This window comes from Microcebus murinus, chromosome 28 (genome assembly GCF_040939455.1).
Source record: "Microcebus murinus isolate Inina chromosome 28, M.murinus_Inina_mat1.0, whole genome shotgun sequence".
In the NCBI taxonomy this organism is placed as follows: Eukaryota; Metazoa; Chordata; class Mammalia; order Primates; family Cheirogaleidae; genus Microcebus; species Microcebus murinus.
In genome coordinates, this window is record NC_134131.1 from 6,834,252 (window position 1) to 6,844,071 (window position 9,820).

Consider the following 9,820-nt stretch of genomic DNA (forward strand, 5'->3'; position numbering starts at 1 on the left):
GTTCCAGCATGACCATCCCCCAGATGGTGCACATCTCACTCATTATGTATGTATATACCCGCCTCCCTCCCCCCTCCCACCTACCCAATACCCTATTACTGTAGTACCTATGTGTACACTTAGATGCTGCTCAGTTAATACTAGTTTGCTGGTGAGTATATCTTGAGATGGGGGAGAGTATCCTGGATTATCCTATTGGGTTCAGTATAATCAGGTGTCCTTGTAAGAGGCAAACAGGAGGGTCAGAAGGCAGGAAAGATGATGTCATGATGAAAGCAGAGGGAGAAAAAAATAACATAGCACTGGGCACAAGCCAAGGAATGAAGATAACTTCTAGAAGCTAGAAAAGGCAAAAATGGATTCTTCCCTAGAGTTTGTTTCTGAAAGGAAGGCAGCCCAGCTGACACCTTGATTTTAGCCCAGTGAGACTGAATTGGACTTCTGGCTTCTCAAACTGTAAGAAAATACATTTGTGTGGTTTTAAGCTGCGAAGCTCATGATGATTTGTTACCAATGGCAGTCGGAAACCAACACGATTGCATATTGTAAGATTCTATTTATGACATCTTCCAAATGAGAAAATTATAGTGATGCAGAGTAGATTGAGTGTTTGCCAGGAGTTAGGGTTGGCGGGAATGTGCAACTGCACAGAAATAATGCCAGAGATTTGCTCTGCAGTGTTGGAACTTTTCTGTATCCTTAGAGTGGCGGTTGTGATGTGTATCTATGCCTATACTAAAATATATAGGATTGTACATACACATTTTTACTTATGTTAGTTTTAAAAACTAAAATTAAGAACAAAGACAAGAACTAATGCAACACTTTTTTTCATTTAAAAAAAGAAACTTCTCTCCAAACTTTTTGTGCATATTTAAGATCTTGTAATGAAGAATCTAAATGACCATTTTTTCCTTTGTGTTTAACTAAATTTTTTCAGCCATGGAGAAATAGCAATTCAGTTATAAAACAATGAATGGAATTATTTCCAAACTGAGTTTCCTGTGTGAGGAATTTGTTTTCCTAAAGGAAGGGTAGTGAGGGGCATAATGTTTCTGAGCAGGGAATGTGAAGAACCAAAGGCCTTTGACTTATAAGTCTCTAAACGTAATTAAATAAATTGGGGCTGAAAAAAGCTAGCTGGGTAACTCATCAATCTTTTCCCTTAATCTAAAAGTGAAAAAACAACTTAGATATTTAAAATTAAAATGAAAAATTTGCTATAGGTGAAACCATTTGCTGTAGAAAAATAATGCAGAGATATGATTATGTTGAACAAAATCATCCATCTGCCTCCTCCTTGATTCAAGAGGTGACCAACGATTTGTTTTCTAGTTACCAGAGAGCACAGAGCAGGTGTTGGTGCAGAATATGCAATCGTGCCTGGTTGATTTAACCTTGAGATTAAGTAACTGGTGCAGTGTGGATCTTGTGTCCATGTAGTCCCTTCAATTTTTGTTGTTTCATTGTATTACTTGATGCTATTAGGTAAAATTCAACCCTTCTGGAACATTCTAGGTTATTTACAATTCTATTAACGAAAGATTATAATCTAGACATGAGATTGCAATGTAAGGATGGAGTAGCTTTGGTTGGTTGTCCCCCTCTCCGTTATTTTTTCAAGACTTTTCCTTTTGGGATCACTGTTTTGGGGACTTTGACTGCACCCCTAAAGACTGTGATCAGGGATGAGCCAATTACAACACTTCATTCCGCTAGCCACAGGATTGGTGCAGGCAAAGGCATATAATTCTGAGCTGATCCAATCAAAGTGAATCTTCGGCTGTGTGTTCAGGTCATTGAGAGAAAAAAATGCCATCTGCATTGCTGATACAAAGGGAAAAAAACTTGTTTTTACGAGACCTGTTGACAGCCATTTGGGGACCATGAGCGTGAATGACCTAGGGTGACATCGACCATCGACGTGATAAAAGCAAACCAGTCCTTCCAAGATACTAAGCCTATTCTAAATCTAGTTCCTTATTCTGCACTTTGCAGTTACATAAACCAAAAAAAAAAAATTCCTTAATTGCTTAGCCAGTATGAGTTGATTTTCTGTAGTAAACAACACTTTCATACCTGGTACAGAAAGAAAACTAAGCCTTTTTGTGGTGGACAGAATATCGGCCACCCAAAGATATCTATGTCCTAGTCTCTGCAGATTGGGCTCCAGTGACTCTCTTTTCTCAGCCTCCTCAGTAGCTGGGATTACAAGTGCATACCACCACCCCCAGATATTTATTTTATTTTACTTTTTAGAAAAGAGATCTCACTATATTGCCCAGTCTGGTCTCAAACTCCTGGGCTCATGTGATCTTCCCACCTTGTCCTCCCAAAGTGCTGAGATTACAGGTGTGAGTCATTGTGCCTGGCCTAGTAACTTTATATTTAACTTTATGAGGTACTGTCAAACTGTTTTCCAAAGTAATTTTACCATTTTATATTCCCAACGGCAATGTATGAGGGTTTCAACACTTGCGACTTCCTGTCTTTTTTATTATAGACATCCTTTCATTTTCTTTATGATTAGCATTTGGATGGTAAATTTCTATCCACCACTTTACCTTTAACCTAGTATTTATATGAAAATAGTTTTCTTGTGGGCAGCATAAAAGTGCATCCTGTATTTTCTAGATAAATATATATATATACATATATATAAATATATCCAGAGTACTTTTAATATTCTCTTCTATAGTAATATTTTTTCTTGAAAGCCAAATATTTAAAAGTACAGAACATTTCATGAATTTTCATGCCATCCTTGCTCATGGGCCATGCAAACTTTCTCTGTATTGTTTCAATTTTAGTGTACATGCTGCCAAAGTGAGAATTCTATAAAAAATGTTTTTTCCTTGCTTATATCCTTACTAGATTATAAGCCATGTGAAGGCAGTAAAAATGTTTCACTCATTTACTATTCTCTTTCCTAACCTTGTATACATTAAATGTTTGATGAATGAATAAATGAAGCTTTACAGAATTCACCTGTAGAAATTAATTCAGGGGGCTTAACACATGGTTGTTCACAGGTTCTAAATTATTTTGTGTTGGAGGCAAACTAAAGGGTGTTGGTGCCACACTTCAATGGGACTGAACTGTACCTACTGTTTTTGCACAACAAGATTGTTAACCTTTCAATTTCGTCTGTTTATTTAAATATAACTATTTACTAATCCTGTACACACTGCCTTTTCTTTCTCCTAAGTCAAAGTTATTTTTTGGTCTAGTAATTATGCGGTATTTTCCAGCACTGGCTTGATATAATGTTCATCTGAGATTATACTATTCCACTGTACATGTTATCCCACATTTTGATCAACTGAACATCCCATTTAACAGATGTGTCAGTGCACGATAGCTCTTCAGTTGTAGCGGCAGTAAATTTGGCACGTGATTGAAAATGTTGGCATATAAGTAAAGAGGCTACAAGTTAACTGTGGTGCTGAGAAATTATAATGCAAAATGCCAATGTACTTATTGAAAGAAAACGTTTAAACATTTTTACATATTGACTATAATAGCATTTCATAAATGTTAGATCTTGTATAACTTTGCCATTTCGATGTTTTAGAGTCTTGCTGAGGATTTGTCTGAAAAAACTTAAAGTTATAGTATCTGTTTTTTGTATTACTATGGAAAGAAATATAAACTGCTTTTTAAAATTAAATTATGGAGAAAGTATAGACTGTTAATCTGGATTTTTTTTTAAAAGACTTAAATGCAAATAGCCGATGGCTTTTAATCACAGGAAACTAGATATTGCAAGCTTTAGCGACATCTAATAATACAAAATCTGTCTTAAATACCCTAGATTAAATAGAAAAGATTTTAAAAATAGCCATATATTGAGGTTTTTTTTTTTAATATGCAAGATAAATTATCTTGAATTTTTTTTTTTTTTTTTTTTTTCTTGAGACAGAGTCTCACTTTGTTGCCCAGGCTAGAGTGAGTGCCGTGGCGTCAGCCTAGCTCACAGCAACCTCAAACTCCTGGGCTCAAGCGATCCTGCTGCCTCAGCCTCCCGGGTAGCTGGGACTACAGGCATGCGCCACCATGCCCGGCTAATTTTTTATATATATATCAGTTGGCCAATTAATTTCTTTGTATTTATAGTAGAGACGGGGTCTCACTCTTGCTCAGGCTGGTTTTGAACTCCTGACCTTGAGCAATCCGCCCGCCTCGGCCTCCCAAGAGCTAGGATTACAGGCGTGAGCCACAGCGCCCGGCCTTGAATTTTTTTATGGTTCTTTTCCCCTGGCTCAAGCTAAAATTTCTTGAGGGGAGGGAGCATATATTTTATTTGTTTGGTACTTTTCTGGCATAACATGCATAGTTGGTGTTTACAAACGTTATTTGAAAGCATGTTGTCTCTCTAACATCTTGCCTGAAACCCTCTTTCTTCCAACACTGTTCTTCGCATGTGGCTATATTGTTTCCTTCAGTTTCTGATCAAATGTCATCTTCTCACAGAGAAATCTCTTTACCATGTTTTATAATCTCAGTTACTCTCTCCCTGTTCAACTCTCCCTAGTTCGTTACCCTGCTTTATTTTTCTTCATTTAAGAAATAAAATTATGATATTTCTATAGACAGAATGAGAAAATATGTGAGCAATTCTAACCCATTTTAAAATGTACTTTTAACTTTTGTTATTACACTAATGCATGTTTTTGTGAAAAGTTAGAAACTGTATAAATAAAAGAAAACAATTACTTTTATCATGCAATGACATAAAAGTGCTTAACATCTAAATTTAATACTTTTGAGGATTTTTTATAAATATTAACATTTTATTTTCTGCTTTTATTTCTAAAGCTTGTAATACAAAATAAAACATTTATCAATAAATTTCAAATGTAAATTACAATGGAATAACATAGTATTAATTTTAACTATTGGAAGATGAAAAAATTTGGAAAGCTATGTGATGTGAAGAACTAGACGTGATATATTAAGTGTATCATCAACATAAATTTGTGTCTGTAAGGAAGTAAAAATAGCAAAATTTTTCTTTTTATTTATTTTTAATTGACAAATAAATATTGTACATATTTATCATCTACATGTTTTAAAATCTGTATGCATTGTGGAATGGCTTAATTGAGCAAATTAACATATCTGTTATCTCACAGATTTATCATTTTTTTGTGGTGAGAATACTTCCATCAAATTTTTCAATAGTGTATTTATTTAGAGAAGTAAATATCTTAATTGTTATTTATTTGATATTATGTAGTACTATTGGTATCATGGTATCAATTAAATATAGATAGGTAGATACATATTTTCAGTTGACTTAATAAATAATAATAAACATTTCACACAAAATTGAGTTTTGCCATACATTTGCTTCTCTTTTCTGCAAGGGATAGATCACATAGTTTTAATTTTAAAAACCTCATAGAGTGAATTAACCTGCACAAATAAGACATCCTTAATAAAGTCAACAGAGATACCGAGGCCACAAGATTCTCTGAAATGTTGATTTAACAAAGCTGGACACAGCAACATTCTAACCAAAAGATTATTTCTGTCTTGGCATTGGTTTTAGAAGTTTCAGTTTATGCCCAGATGGGAGTAGAACTGTGAGAGAACAGTTATAATGATATATTTACTACATGGTGCCGATGGTTGCTTTGAGATTTCCCTAATTGAACTCCTTTTCTGTCGAATACTAGTCACAGTATCTAATATTGATGCCAACACTTGCCTTGTAGAATTGTTATGACCAGAATTACATACCAGTCAAGAATTAAGCACAATGAACATTATAGACAGTTCGGCACACGGGGACTTATTATCTTATGCATTCATTTGCAAGTTAAGTTTTACTGTTTGCTCATACACCAAGCTAAATTTGACATTTTTTTTTTTCTAAATATGTCTCACCAAAACAAGATCTCAAACACAAGGTCTCAGCAATGAGGTATTCTTTAGAGGAAAGTGGAATGCTGGCTATAATGTCTAGGTTTTCTAGCTAGCTATGTGACACATTGTTCTTCATCCATTTTCCTATCCTGTGAAACAGGTAATATTAATATTATCTGTTTGCCTGCGTAAACATAGGGAGGTGGGAAAGACAGAAGACAATACTTGTGAATAGCTTTTAAATATATAAAATGTATAAAACTGTCTATTCCTTTTGCACATTTTGACAGAGTAAAAAAATTGGACCAGCTGAACCCTGAAACATTTATTTGGCATATGCCTATACATATATATGTAATTTCCTTTAGAAAGATCCTATGTTTTCCAGCTTACCATATTCCTCACTATTCCTATTGCTTTATAATTGGCCAATTTTATTAATTTACCTTTGCATTCCTTGTAGATATTTGAATTGCTACTACAACTCTTAAGAATCCCCATTTTGAAAAATGCAAACTTATTTTGTATAGGAACTGAAAAATTCTAGTCATTTCTCTGTTAAAACAAGTTTCAGTTGGATTAGAAGATCCTTGAGATTCTTTTAGCAGGATCGACCAATGTCATATTGTTACTCTAAAACAGGAGTTCTTATCAAGTGGTGCCTGGTAGAACTCAGAGGGTTTGTGAACTTGAGTGGTAAGATATATCAAATTACATCTTGATTTTTCAGTGCGTTCACTAATTATGGATGTAGGCAACAAATCACAGTAGTTTTAGCAGTACCTATAACTCCATCACTAATAGAAATCACAGACATTTTTGTATCACATTATAAATATTGAAGATGTCTTGAAATATTTTTCGTGATTACTTAAAAATTATGGTGGCCGTTAGACACACTGTTAAATCTTATTTTTAATATGTTATTAAGGAGGTGCATATATTTTGCTGTATCACACATATGTTCTATTCATACTTTAATAATTATATTTCAAGATAATTTGTTTCCTTTGTAATCCTATGTGTTTTAGCTCATGCACTTTAACAACATTATTCTAAGAAGTATCTTGACAAGAGAAAAAGAAAACAAGAAATAAAATAAAGCACTGTTGTTTTAAAGAAATGTTCTTTTATCTAGAGAAAGTACTGATTAGTTCAAAACAAGGTACATGTCAATTCTGTGCTGTCATATAATCTTTTGTTTTTAGTGGAAGAAAATATATTGGAAATATTTATCTCCCAATTGCAAAATTATTCCTTTAGTCAATGTTTCTTGACTTGAAAGCACACTTCTCACAAACACAATTATATGTACATTTTATCTTGTAACACACTTAGCTAAAAGGAGCACAAAATGTTTTAAAATTATGTATTAAGGGTGTGTTACACCCACCACTGTATTTACATAGACTTGAACATAGCAAAAATAACCCTGTATAAATCACAGATGATATAGATTTTGAAAACCTGGATAAAACACTCAATTGTAAAATTTTAAATAGCAGTTATTCTCCTTTACTTAAGGGCTGGACTTTGAGAGCCTACTACTTGAACAATGTACCGTTGTTATCTGCTGCAACTGGGCAATTTACTTTTTCTACATAGTGGAGTATCAGGCAGCATTTTAATCTTAATGTCTTCTGTAGATTTGTGCAGAAATGCAATCACCGCACATATACCAGGTACCTGAATTTGTCTTTAGGAACTACAGATGTGATGATATTCCCTACTAACATAGCTTTTGTCAGATCAGAGTGTATATAAGAAGGATTAGGCTCCTGCTGAACAAATTATGTTTCTTCTTACATGCTTCCCTGAGAACTGATTATCAGAATTCTGACTTTCAAGAGAACAATATGGCATTAAAAAACAATTCAAAATATGAAGGGATTTTATTTAACAGTATTGTAATAATAACCCCCCCTCCCCTTCCCCCACCAAAAAAAAAAAAAATCAATGTGGAAAAAATATTTGGAGGCCAGGCACGGTGGCTCATGCCTGTCATCCTCGCACTCTGGGAGGCCAAGGCAGGCAGATTGCTCAAGGTCAGGAGTTCAAAACCAGCCTGAGCAAGAACGAGACTCCATCTCTACTATAAATAGAAAGAAATTAATTGGTCAACTAATATATATAGAAAAACTTAGCCAGGCATGGTGGCGCATGCCTGTAGTCCCAGCTACTCGGGAGGCTGAGGCAGGAGGATCGCTTGAGCCCAGGAGTTTGAGGTTGCTGTGAGCTAGGCTGACACCACTGCACTCACTCTAACCTGGGCAACAAAGCAAGACTCTGTCTCAAAAAAAAGAAAAGAAAAAGAAAGAAAGAAAAATATTTGGATATATTATAATTTTATATCCTCTGGGTTTCTCCTTTTAACTCCAGATCCTCTGTGGTGTCTAACAGAATAGCGATATTATACATATTACTAATAATTTCTAACATTCATGCTAGGTTGTCAACTCCCAAAAGTGCTGACCTTCTTCCTTTTGACCCATTCTACCAACCTGAGTTGGAATGCTGAGTTTTTGCAATGCATTATTCTTTGGAAAGCTTCACTGGTGAAGTTACCCTAGATGGCATCCCAGGTGCATGAAGAAGTGGGATATGGAAGGGAAGGAAGACAATGAAACAGGTTACACTTGGAAAACTCTGGGAGAGTGTGTAGGAAACACCTCAGAAGCTGGAATAGTTATTCTCCGGTTCTCATGTGTCCTTGGCTGAGGGCTGCTCTAGAGGCATTGATGCTGCTCCATTTCCCACGCCTTGTGTGTCCCTTGCACAGGTCTACAGGACAAGAGGAAGCCCTCGGGTCGAGTGCCAGTCAAGGAGGCCTTCCCCACCCACAGGACTGATGAGAGAGATATGGGGAGAGTGGAGCCCAACCATGCCTCCTACCACAGTCATACCAGGACATGGTGAAGATGATTTCAGTATGATTCATAAGAAAGAAGTTATACGAGGTTAGGAGGAACAATCTCTTAGAAATCTCCAAGCAAACTTTTCTAAAAATAAATGAAAAATCACCTTCTAATGCTTCTTAAACTTTTTTTTTTTGCTGTGATTATAATCATTTAAATTTGTTCAACCATAGCGCACATGTTCCTTAATAAAACTTTTAGAAAGAAGGTAGGTGGAAGGAATGGGTAAAGTGCATGCAACAAGGAAAGGAAAAGAATAAAATTGCAGTAGCAGAAGAAAGCCAAATATGCTCAGTCTCCCATCATATTTCAGCACAGAAGGCATGAAGCAGGAACCAAGGGCAGAAATCTCATCCTTCACTCCCACTATGCAGAAATTATACTGTGAAAAGTAGCAGTCTTTTGCTTCATCAGAACTAAAATCATATACAGTTTGCGGGCAAAAGTTCACACTTTTGAAATCATTATAAGATTGGGGGATGGAGAAATTGTTCATTCTGCAGCCCCCATTGGAAAAAATGCCTCAGTTAAGGACAGTTCCTCGCTGTAAGGTAAATGCTTTAATTATTTTCCTCTGACTAGAAAATGAACTCTGTGAAATCAGGAACTATGTGTGTTTTACTCATTCTCTACCAACACACAGTGTGGCACACAGGATTCACTCTGTACGTGGTCATTGAATGAGTGACTTTCATTGGATGCACTAAATGGAGTCATTTATATAATCTGGTGGTTCTTCATGGGGAATAATGGGAGATGATTTTGCCTCCCTTCCTGGACATTTGACCATGCTTAGGGACATATTTGGTTCTCATTACTATTCCATTAAACTCTAGTGGGTAGAGGCCAGATGCACAATCCACATTTGTCTCCAGATGTCAACACTGCTGAGGCTGAGAAACCTTGCTATAATACCTACCGTATTTCCCCCAAAATAAGCCCTACCCATAAAATAAGCCCTAGCAGGGTTTCTAAGCATTTGAGCAATAGAAGCCCTACCCCGAAAATAAGCCCTAGTCATGGGCAGCGTATCT

At 35.7% G+C, this 9,820-nt stretch overlaps 1 non-coding gene across 1 annotated transcript; it reads right to left on the reverse strand.

Annotated features, from left to right (window-relative positions):
* Positions 1-2,727: 2,727 nt before the first annotated feature.
* On the reverse strand, positions 2,728-2,834 carry LOC142865031 (U6 spliceosomal RNA). Its single transcript, XR_012915333.1, has one exon. It is a non-coding gene; the product is annotated as a U6 spliceosomal RNA (small nuclear RNA).
* Between the last annotated feature and the right edge of the window lie 6,986 nt (positions 2,835-9,820).